Below are 12,069 nucleotides of genomic sequence, written 5' to 3'. Positions count from 1 at the left end.
TACTAAAGGACTAAGGTTTTGGTCAGTCGACCGATCACCAAAACATGTGCATCTCCTCGTGCATCAGGCGTCTGTCTTAGAGATGGGCGTTTAACAATGGTGCTTCTACTATACCTCAAAATGGATTGTAGAAAAATATATTAAAAATATTCTTTTTATTTTTGAAAACAAAAAATTTTATATTCATAATCACTATAGATTACCAAATCCCAAAATTTTGGATCCAAAATCCATCTTAAAAATGAGTTCAAAGGGGGCCGCACAACTACAGGTGAATCGGCTAACTCACCAAATTGTTTTCCTTCAACAAATATTCCCATCAATTCTAAATAAGTTTACCGTTAGCAATCTTAACGTAATTACTTTACTAATCTTTGCTATTGAAAAAAGGGAAAATTATATATATACCTAACCTTGACCCCCCCCCCTCCCTTGCCTCAAAAAACCAAAAAAAAAAAAAAAAAAAAGAAAAAAGAAAAAGAAAAAGAAAAGAAGGAACTTTGTAATCATGCCACTAACCCTAAAACTCTTTATTTTTTCACCTACTCCTAAGTAAAAAAAATTGGTTTCTTTTAAGATGAAAATACCCCTCTTATTAAGCATGTTTCTCTCACCCATCTTGTTTTTCAAAATGAAGCCAGTCTGGTACTATGTGTGCCAGATCGGCTTCTAGAAGGCAGTCTGATACATTGTGTGTTGGCACAACATCATTTTGAATTATGTGCCAGTTTGGCACATGATATGCCAGACTGGCACATGATGTGCTAGACATATTTCATTTTAAATGTCTGACAAGTCAGTCTGGTACTATGTGTGCCAGACCGGCTTCTAGAAGGCAGTCTGATACATTGTGTGCTGGCACAACATCATTTTGAATTGTGTGCCAGTTTGGCACATGATATGCCAGACTGGCACATGATGTGCTAGGCATATTTCATTTTAAATGTCTGAGAAGCCAGTCTGGTACTATGTGTGCCAGACCGGCTTCTAGAAGGCAGTCTGATACATTGTGTGCTGGCACAACATCATTTGAATTGTGTGCCAGTTTGGCACATGATATGCCAGACTGGCACATGATGTGCTAGACATATTACATTTTAAATGTCTGACAAGCCAGTCTGGTACTATGTGTGCCAGACCGGCTTCTAGAAGGCAGTCTGATACATTGTGTGCTGGCACAACATCATTTTGAATTGTGTGCCAGTTTGGCACATGATATGCCAGACTGGCACATGATGTGCTAGATATATTTCATTTTGAATGTCTGAAAAGCCAGTCTGGTACTATGTGTACCAGACCGGCTTTTAGAAGGCAGTCTGATACATTGTGTGCTGGCACAACATCATTTTGAATTGTGTGCCAGTTTGGCACATGATATGCCAGACTGACACATGATGTGCTAGACATATATCATCTAACACATTGTGTGCTGACACAACATCATTTTGAATTGTGTGCCAGTTTGGCGCATGATATACCAGACTGGCACATGATTTGCCAGGCAGGCTTCATTTTAAACAATATGCCTGTAAGACACACATTATCCCCCACCAGCTTAATTTTAAAAATTAAATCAGACCAACACATCGTTTAAAATGGAGCCGGTCTAGCACATATTGTCTCAAATTGATTTTATTTTTATATTTTTTCTTGAGAAAAATATACATTATAAGGGGGTATTTTTGTCCTAAATAAGACTATTTTTTTTCTTAGAAGGTAAATGCAAAAATAAATAATTTTGGGACTAATAGTATGGTTTACAAATTTTTTTATTTTTTTCTTTTATATTTTTGTGGGATTGGGGAGGTGAGCATGTCTACAAGGCATAGTTTTCCCTTCAAGAAACTTCTCGATGGTTATTTTTAGAAAGGCAGAAAAAAGATAAGATTAGTTTCAACATTTGTATGCCAGAGATAAATGTACTAAACGTGCGACCAACCTCAATATAGTAAGTATGAACTGGAATGCACCACACTGTGCCTATAAAAGTACTTCCCCTCTTCTTTACTCATCTGCTCTCCCTTCCATTTAGAAGTAAATGGCCAAAACACCTGCTTCTTCCTACCATTGCCTTTTTATCTAGCCCTAACCTTGCATACCGCATAGCCTTCTCATGGTTTGCCTTTGCCTTTGCTTGGTCCCTAGCAGTTGGGATGCTTTTCATTGACCATCCATGGTTACTTTTTGGGTTTGGTGGGAGAGTGTGGGATACTAGTGGCACAATTCTCAACATCTCAACCCTTCAATCACACCCCCAACTATCAATCACAGTTTCTTCTTATCTCCCATTTCTGTCTATATGTTTGTTTATCCATTTATTTGATTGCTTTTGTAGTTCTGAGTTGCTTTGATTTCATGTACTGTAGACCCATGTCTCACAAGCTCTCTATGAGTTTTAGGATCTTGACCTCAGTAGCACACTGCTTAGTTAAAGGTTGAAAGGCTTGTGAATGTAGATACTGCTCTTTATAGTTATGGAGTGGTTAAATTATGTAAACTACCTGGGCTTACATAATTCATTTTGGAAAAGAACCAGCAATCAGGTATAGGCGGAATCGGAAAATAGGGGCATGGTGGATTGTGCTTGGAGGTCGAAAATCACCTTTAAAAAGGTTAGTTATCTTTGTGGATTGTGCCCCATCCTTTGAGCGCAATTCTGGAATGTGCATGAGAGACAGGAACAATCATCTTGTCTATTGCAAAAAGAATGCACCAGCCTTCACCCGCGAAAGCAATGTTGTAAAACTCCTCTATCAAAGGGTTCGAGGAAAAGGCTGCTGTAATGAGCACCCTCATATTCCAGGCACATGAAAGAATAAGAAATTGTGCCTAAGGCTGCTACAGCTTTGACCTCTAGCTCAATGATCAGATCCGAGATGCACGCTGAGCTTGTCAATCTTCGCTGGCATGTCACCTTGGCCAGTGCTCAATATCTGCCTAAAATTTTCATCGCCATCGCCGTCATTATGGTGGCTTCTTCGCTGACCTGGTGCCTCCAAATTACTCCATGTATGCTCCTCTTTTACCACCTACAGTCACCTAATGATGTGCCATGGTCATCTTAGGATCTGCTGTTGGGGCATCAACAGTAGCAGCCGATCAGGGCCGTCATTGCCGACATGCTCCACTATTGTCCATTTTGGTGGAGCTGATCTGCATTGATCTTTGTAAGCATACTAGTTATGATTACTCAAAGAAGAACTGAAAGCAGAGTATAATAATGTAAAAATGATCATTTTGCCACATGAAGAAATTGATGATGTTGTTGGTGGAGGATTTACTCCATTATATCACTACAGGTTTTCCGATATGGAGTTATGTACCAATCTTTGAGAGGAGGAATATATAAATTAGAACTGAAAGGAGAGTACAGTAGTGTAAAAATTAGAACTGAAAGCCGAGTACAATAGTGTAAAAATGTTCATTTTGTCACATGAAGAAATTGACGATGTTGCTGGTGGAGGATTTACTCCATTATATCACTTCAGGTTTTCTGATATGTAGTTATGTACCGATCTCTGAGAGGAGGAATATATAAATTTCTTGTAGCATCTTTGAGTGGAATTGACCTCCCTATCTTCTCTTTTATTTTTCTTATTTTTCTCTCTCGGGGTGGCAATGAGGTTTTTGGTCAACCTGCCAACTGGATGGGTCAACCCAAACCGGGTTCAAGTCCATGTGTTGGATCCGGTGGGTTGAATTTGGGTCCCAATCTAGCTTGGACCCTATCGGGACTAGTGACCCGGTATGAAATGCATAAAAATATATGTATTAAAGTTTTTTTAAAAAACATTCTTTAAGGAAAAGAGCCCGGGCATGATTGGTTAGCACTTGACGATTTGTAAGGCTACTTCCTAACCTCAATTCCTTCGAAGGGTAGGGCTCTTGCCCTAAAATAATAATAATAATAATATATATATAGCAATGATTTCATGCAACGAATGTATCATAATATAATGCAACGACATTAAAAAACCATATTAGATATATTTGTTTGAAACAATTTTTTAGATGTATAGTCTTTTCATTCTAAAGAATAATAAAAAAAATTTAGAAAAAAACTTCTTAAAAAATATTTTTCTAACCCAATTAATATAAGCCGTCCATTTTAGCGAGAAGGTTAGATATAGGCCTCAAAAGGAATTTTTTTATTCCTAAAATTTTTATATAGTGTTATCATCATTAGATTAACAATGTTAACAAAGAAAAAAGTGATTTTGAAGTTGTCAAGACCTATATCTTGAAATTCACCTAATGGACGGTCGATATTCACTGTTGGAAGGTACTAATTTTGGCAATATCTAGGGTGCAAATTGATTTTTTTTTTCCCCATAAGATTGATTATGATGATGAAGAGAATGGGTGTGCAAAATTTGGAGTTATACAAATGCCAAAAACATGATTTTCTAAAAATATGGATGCATCATACTATGATACAACTGTTGCATAAAGTCATTGCTTTTATATATATATATATATATATAATTTCTAAACTATTTAATTGTCAGACCCCAATATAGGGGTCTAGCCGACATGGATCCCGTCAATCGACCCATTGCCACCTTCTCTCTCTTGCAAAGATGGGTACATACCTGTGTACCCTCAAATGGAAATATACAGATCTATAACGTTTGATACATATGGCTCGCTTGCTGGAAATAAAAAAATGTTGTGCGCTTGTGTTTGAAGATTTCAAAAGAGAGAAAGCCTATACGGAGCATATGAAGTTTGCGAATGTCATCAGGCATGTACAAAGGTGCAAGGGCACTTGATGATACACTTTGCACTTGATGTATGAGACGCCCCTCACCCAACGACATATACGGGTTTAACCAATACTTATTTTTACCACGCCACACAATGCCTCCTTTAGATTGAGACCCCCCATTGGATTGTTGCCTTAAGGATGTCCACACGTGCGGATCTTTGTGGCTTGTCTTTCCTTTTACCACACTACACAATGGCTTCGGTAGATTGAGACCCTCTAGTAGATTGGTGTCTAAAGGGCGTTCCAATAAATTGGCTCCAGTGGTTCAGTGCACACCAATGAATACTACCATGCCATTGAAGACCCATGTGAAGTGTGTCCCCTAGTGGATTGGTGCACTTTGGTGACTTGCAACTCTATGATATAAACACGATGGTTCAGTGCACACCAATGAATACTACCATGCCATTGAAGACCCATGTGAAGTGTGTCCCCTAGTGGATTGGTGCACTTTGGTGACTTGCAACTCTATGATAAAAACACGATGGTTCAGTGCACACCAATGAATACTACCATGCCATTGAAGACCCATGTGAAGTGTGTCCCCTAGTGGATTGGTGCACTTTGGTGACTTGCAACTCTATGATATAAACACGATGGTTCAGTGCACACCAATGAATACTACCATGCCATTGAAGACCCATGTGAAGTGTGTCCCCTAGTGGATTGGTGCACTTTGGTGACTTGCAACTCTATGATAAAAACACGATGGTTCAGTGCACACCAATGAATACTACCATGCCATTGAAGACCCATGTGAAGTGTGTCCCCTAGTGGATTGGTGCACTTTGGTGACTTGCAACTCTATGATATAAACACGATGGTTCAGTGCACACCAATGAATACTACCATGCCATTGAAGACCCATGTGAAGTGTGTCCCCTAGTGGATTGGTGCACTTTGGTGACTTGCAACTCTATGATAAAAACACGATGGTTCAGTGCACACCAATGAATACTACCATGCCATTGAAGACCCATGTGAAGTGTGTCCCCTAGTGGATTGGTGCACTTTGGTGACTTGCAACTCTATGATATAAACACGATGGCAGAGTCCAAGAGGCACCGAGTGACTTATGGGTCACACATAAAAAGGTGTAGCGGTTATTTTCTAAAAACCCGAAGAGTTATTGAATAACTGGTGGATGTAAGTTGTGTGCCACACTGAAAGTTGAGATCTTAAGAGACACACAATTCTTGACTTTCAGCACTCAAGGTGAAAGTGACAAGGCACTTTATCTTTCTATAAATAACGTCTTATGTCCTCCAATCTTGTCTACAAAAGCATTATAATATCCTTAAAGTGTTTTGTGTAAAACTCCCTCTCTCTCTCATATAGATTATTTTTTATTTTAAAAAATACTTGTGTATATTTAAATATAACATGAGTTTTTGTCTAGAAAAAAAACTATAGTTTTTCGTCCCACATTGAAAAGACGAGAGTTAATTGTACAGTATTTAAAAGTAGACATTCACATGCCTTACAAAGTAGAAGAAGAGATGGCGCATGGAGGGACTACACAAAAGCTTGCCTCAAGGACGAAGGCTCGTGCACTTTGCACTCTCTCATTGCATGAGGCGTCCCTTGGCCCATTACGTGCTCGGGGATCGAATAGGGAAGAGTAAATTAAAATTACGCTCATGTGTCTTGAAGTTTGCATAAGCAAAAGCGAATGAATAAAGAAGAGCACATTAAAATTACTCTTATGTGTCTTCAAGTTTACATAAGCAAAAAGTGTGAAGTGTGTGATAACTATGAAAGCCACGTATAGAAAGAAGTACCACCTTACCTATTTTGAAACGTATAAATAGGAGTACAAAAAGGCCATAAAACCCAAAATACCACTTTACCAACTTTGCACATTTAAAGAGAAGTACGAAAAGGCAATACAACCCTATCCACTTTCACAGGGTCAAAAAGTCCAAGTATAAAAGATACTGGTATTTTTTTTTAAAAAAAATTACAAAAAAAAAAAAAAGAAACCCATGAATCATCTTTGTTTACGTTCTACCTCCGCTCATTTTATTTTGAGGCAATTTTTACCTCAAGACTAATTTATATAAAAGAGACTCTTCAAGTAAAAAAATCATAATTTGGAAGATAAAAATATCCTTGTTGAACCGAGGGTTACTATTGTCGAACTGTTTGGTCTTTATGCCGAACCACAGTTATGGTAGGTCAGACCGCTTGGTCTACGTACCGAACCATTCTTTCAAAAGGTGCCTTCTTGCCACAATGAGTTGCAGAACCGCCACAATTCAATATCGGACCACCACCATAAAGTGCCGGATCGCCACCATAAAGTGTTGAATTGTCTTTGATGAGTGAGCGTCTATAAGAATGTGATGGTTTCATGTGCGGACAAAAATATTTTCGTCCTCCAAACTATGACTTTTTGACTTGGGGGTCTTTGCTATAAAAGTTATGATAAAAAAAAGTACGTGGAGGGAGAACGTAAATAAGGTTGAGTCATTGGGCTTTTTGTAATTTATTCATATTTTTTAAATTTAAAAGAACTATTAAAATACATTTCGCTTCTAACTCCAAGGCTTCAAAATTAATAGGATTAACATAAGGGTGCGGTTTGTATAGAGCCTAGGCTCTAAACAATCAAATTCGAGCCTACCTTCAAATAGTACCGAGAAATATGGTTTCAATACTAAAAATCATTGTGATAGACTTAAAATATATTTTCATATTTATTTATAAAGTTTAAAGCTTAAAAAATAGTGCAGATCAAGAGATCTATGAAAACTTGAAAATATTGAAAATTGACGGTCCAAAGATGCATTACAAAATACACAATTTCCAAAACTTGAAATCCATTTTTTTCTCATGTCCATGCATCTTGATGTCGAGAATGATCGATTTGAAGACATTTGAGCATCAAAACAACCTTTTCTAGTGAAAATTTTGAGGTAGGCTCAAATTTGATTGTTTAGAGCCCTAGCTCTATATAAACTTTTCCCTTAACATAATATTTCACTTATTTTATTTATTATCAAATATAGTAATGGATTTATATATTATTAATTCTTATTTTTTAAATAAAAATTATATTTTTATTTATTTTAAAATTAAAAAGAATCGAAGTCTTCTCCCTAATTAGCCCAAGTACCGAATTGCTTTATTTTTTTAGACCAAACTAAAGCACGCTTCGTAGTGAATCTAACAACTTTGGTTGGTGGTGCATGTAACCACAATTATAATAAGTGTACAACCTCCTTGTAGCTCTATAATATGGGGTCTTTTTCACTTACGAGATAGAGTTTGCTTTTCTCTCGTACACATATCTTTGTGATTATCCAAGGAGCAAAATATAGTTCTCATATCTCTTTCTACCCATTTCTCTCTCTCTCTCTAAATCTTCATAAGACTTAGGTGTCCACAATAGATTTTTATGCTCAAGTGTAGAGCTTTGGAACATAAAAAAAGATATCTCTATTTTTCTGTATCCTGATAACGAATTACCCGTCTTATACACATCTTTTATAGTATTGAAGGGGGCAAATATCGTCTTGAGATATTACTCTTGCGTGCCCAAAAACAAAAAGGAATCGAACTTTGATTTTTTGAAATCATACTATTTTTTGCCCTTGTTCAACCAACCTAATTTCCAACAACTCTAGCTCTCATAGTACTTGTGCATTTGTATTGGCGAGATAATTTCATCAATTATCTGCTCCCTTATGTTTTAAGGATAATTTTGCTTGGTAAAAACTTAGATGCACACTGATTTATATTATTAAATGACAAATATTATTTTGAAAAAATGGTATATGGTGCATGGGATAAAAAGATTGAAACTTCTTTTATCCTTACATCATTTAGGCGCCATTTGATAACATTCTTTATAGTTTCTCTAGGAAAATCCCTACTGCTAACTTTTCTGGGCTATGGGAAGAAGGTGAAAGCTGGGAACCTTGTTTATCAAACTATGGTGCTAGTATTTTCACTTGTTTGGCATTGGGAAAGCTGAAAAATGTCTATCATAACCATTCACCATATATTTCATTCATCTGATGAGAAAAATGCATATTTTGAGTAAGGTTTTCTTGCTACAACCTATATAATACATTTCTTATAAAATATCAGTACAACATATGTCCAAGGCATAAATATAAGCTTGGATCTCAGCCACTTGCACCAAAAAAAAAAAAAAAAGACTTTGTAGGTTTGGGGTTTAACAAAAGGGAAAGGTTTCTATACTTCTCGTACAGCATAGAAGTTCTATCCTCCTCCTACCATCCAGCCGTCCAATTTTGATCAAGAGAGCCACTCACCGTTTGATCATAGATCCAACGTCTCAAAGTATATTATTTTTAGTTCTTTTTTTATACAAATTGTATAAACATGAAGTTTAGTACGTAACATCTTCTCAATGGGGTGCACCTATAAAAAATATTAAAAATAACTTTTCGATAAAATATAATAACCAAAATACCCCTTGAAGCTTTCAGGGGTATTTTGGTCATATTATTTTATTGTAAATATTTTTTTATATATTTTTTGCTAGTGCGAGTTTAATAGAGGAATAGATGTAAAAAATTTGGAGTCAAAATAGTTTATAAAAATTAAAAATTAAAAATAAAATAGTGTAGAGACAGGAGATTGTGATTGGGGCAATCTTAACCCTCTATTCAGAATGGACGGTTGGATAAGGGGATGATAGAACTTCTATGCTGTAAAGGAAGCACAGAAAGCTTGCCCTTAACAAAAAGTGGCTGTTTTTAAGGAAAAAAAAAGGCACAAATATAACCTATCAATTATGATAACATGATGGGTGTGGCTTCTATAAAGTTGAAACCATAAACAATCCAATTAAGACGTACCTCCAAATTTTATCATAAAATGTAATTTTGGTTTAAAAAATTCTTAAGATTATCTGAAAATCTATTTCCATAAGTAATTATAAAATTTTAATCTCCAAAAATGGTTAAAATCAAGTAGATCTATAAACATATGAAAATCTTGAAAATGGACGGTCTAGATAATGTGTTGCAAGTTGTACTATTTTTGAGACTCAAATTCTCTTTCTATAAATAAATAAATAAATAAATAAATAAATACATATATATATATATATATATATATATATACATATATATATATATATACATATATACATATATATATATATATACATACATATATATATATATATACATATATACATATATATATATATATACATACATATATATATATATATATATATATATATATATATATACATATATATATATGTATATATATATATATATATATATATATATATATATATATATATATATATATATATATATATATATATATATATATATATATATATATATATATCGATGCCGAGATGATTTAGTAGAGGTTTTTTCAAAATTAAAACAACATTTTCCGGTGGATTTTTTAGGTGCATCTTTAGTTCTACATTTTAAGGTTGCAACTTTATATAAACTTTTTTCTAATACGATACTTATACAAAAAAAATAGCAAAATAAAAACAGAGGAAAATACTATCGATCCAAAAAAATCAATTAACATGGTAGTTTGAGATTATTCTAGAAAAAAAAAATTAAACCAAAAAATCCCTTTGTAGATTGGATTTTTTTTTTCTTCTTCTCACAATGTATGAAACAATAACAAAATGAGCATTAGTTTTAAAAAGCTCTAATTTTGTAACCTCATGATTAACAATATGCATCAACATCTACTCGAAAAGAAAGAATACTAATGCTGAATACAAACAGACAAGCAATATGTTTTTATAGCAAATTGCTAAATAATTTAGTTAATTTTTGCTCCCATTTTGATGTTAGCAATATTGAACCGTCTATATTTTTTAGTTATTCAATTTTCATCATCTCTGTAGTAAGAAACCACTAAAATCGAACCTCCATTTCTATGGAGCAGTTCTACTAGCAATATCAAACAGCTCTATACTTAGAAATTTTTTTATATATGGAGCGGTTCTACATTACCAATATCGAACTACTCCATTGATTTTGTTTCTAAATATGGAGCGGTTCTACAATAGCAATATCACACAAATTCATACTTAAACATAGTTTCTAAGTATGGAATGGTTCGATATTGCGTATATACTAGAAAACTTTCTAAGTATATAGCGGTTAGATATTGCTAACGAAGATATTGAGTAGAATGTATGTATACTCCCTTGGGTAAAACCCAACAATAATTAATTTTAGGACTTCAAATTTTGGGGATATAATCTTTTCAACCCATAGGTTAACCTCAATAAATTTTTTTTCCTAATTGTAACTTCTATGCACTTGAAATAATAATGCATTGTAGTTGAATAGAGATCATCCCATTTTTAGATTGCGGTATCTAATTGTTAAAAAACTTACTTCTTTTTTTTTAAGGATAATCATCTAGTAATTTTTAAGTGATTACCAAAAGCTTTTGTTGAAAAAATCCTCCCAGATTAGAGTATCTATCTTGACTCAGTATTTTACATTGTGTCCACATTTATTACGATAACAAAATAATTATTTTGATAGCAATATTTAGCTAATTGTCACTAAACTGGTAGGATTATTAATAGTATCATATGATGCGAACTTATCCTTATGCCATCCACTCTGAACATTAAACGGCTGGGATTTCGTCTTATCGAAATAGAAAGGGTCTTTATTTAGACTGCCAAGCAAATCTATTTTTACTTCATTTACTAAAGGACGCGGTCTTTGTCAGTTAACAGACTCACCAAAACATATGTCTCCTCATGCATCAGGCGTCCGTCTTAGAGATGGACGTTAAACAATGGTGCGTCTACTATACCTCAAAATGGATTGTGGAAAAACATATTCAAAAGATATTATTTTTATTTTTGAAAATTAAAAATTCTATACTCATAATCCTTATAATAGTTGAGATTAAAAAATTCCATAATTTTGGATCCAAAATTTCAACTCAACGATGAGTTTTGTAAGGGGCCGCACATCTACAAGTGAGTCCACCAACTTGCCAAATACATTTCCTTCACCAAATATTCCTATAAATTCTAAATAAGTTTACCTTTAGCAATCTTACCGTAATTACTTTTGCCCATCTTGGCTATTGAAAAAAGGGAAAGTTATAGATACCCCAACCATTAGGATGAAAATACCCTTTTTATTATGCGTGTTTCTCTGACCCGTCTTGTTTATCTAAATGATGTCAGTCTAGCAAGCTGTGTGTCAGACAGGCTTCTAGAAGTCAGTCGGGCACACTTTCTAGAAGCCAGTCTGGTACATTGTGTGCCAGACTGGCTTCTAGAAGCCAATACGACACATTGTGTGCTG

At 34.6% G+C, this 12,069-nt stretch overlaps 1 non-coding gene across 1 annotated transcript; it reads right to left on the bottom strand.

Moving 5' to 3' along the window:
- Window positions 1-10,410: 10,410 nt before the first annotated feature.
- On the bottom strand, window positions 10,411-10,478 carry LOC148780196 (small nucleolar RNA SNORD36). Its single transcript, XR_016043475.1, has one exon. It is a non-coding gene; the product is annotated as a small nucleolar RNA SNORD36 (small nucleolar RNA).
- Between the last annotated feature and the right edge of the window lie 1,591 nt (window positions 10,479-12,069).

The sequence above is a fragment of the Amborella trichopoda genome, chromosome 10 (assembly GCF_054954075.1).
Source record: "Amborella trichopoda isolate Santa Cruz 75 chromosome 10, AtrichopodaSantaCruz75HAP2 v2.0, whole genome shotgun sequence".
Taxonomy (NCBI): Eukaryota; Viridiplantae; Streptophyta; class Magnoliopsida; order Amborellales; family Amborellaceae; genus Amborella; species Amborella trichopoda.
The sequence above is the reverse complement of the archived record's forward strand: the minus strand, read 5'-3'. Positions and strand labels throughout refer to the sequence as shown.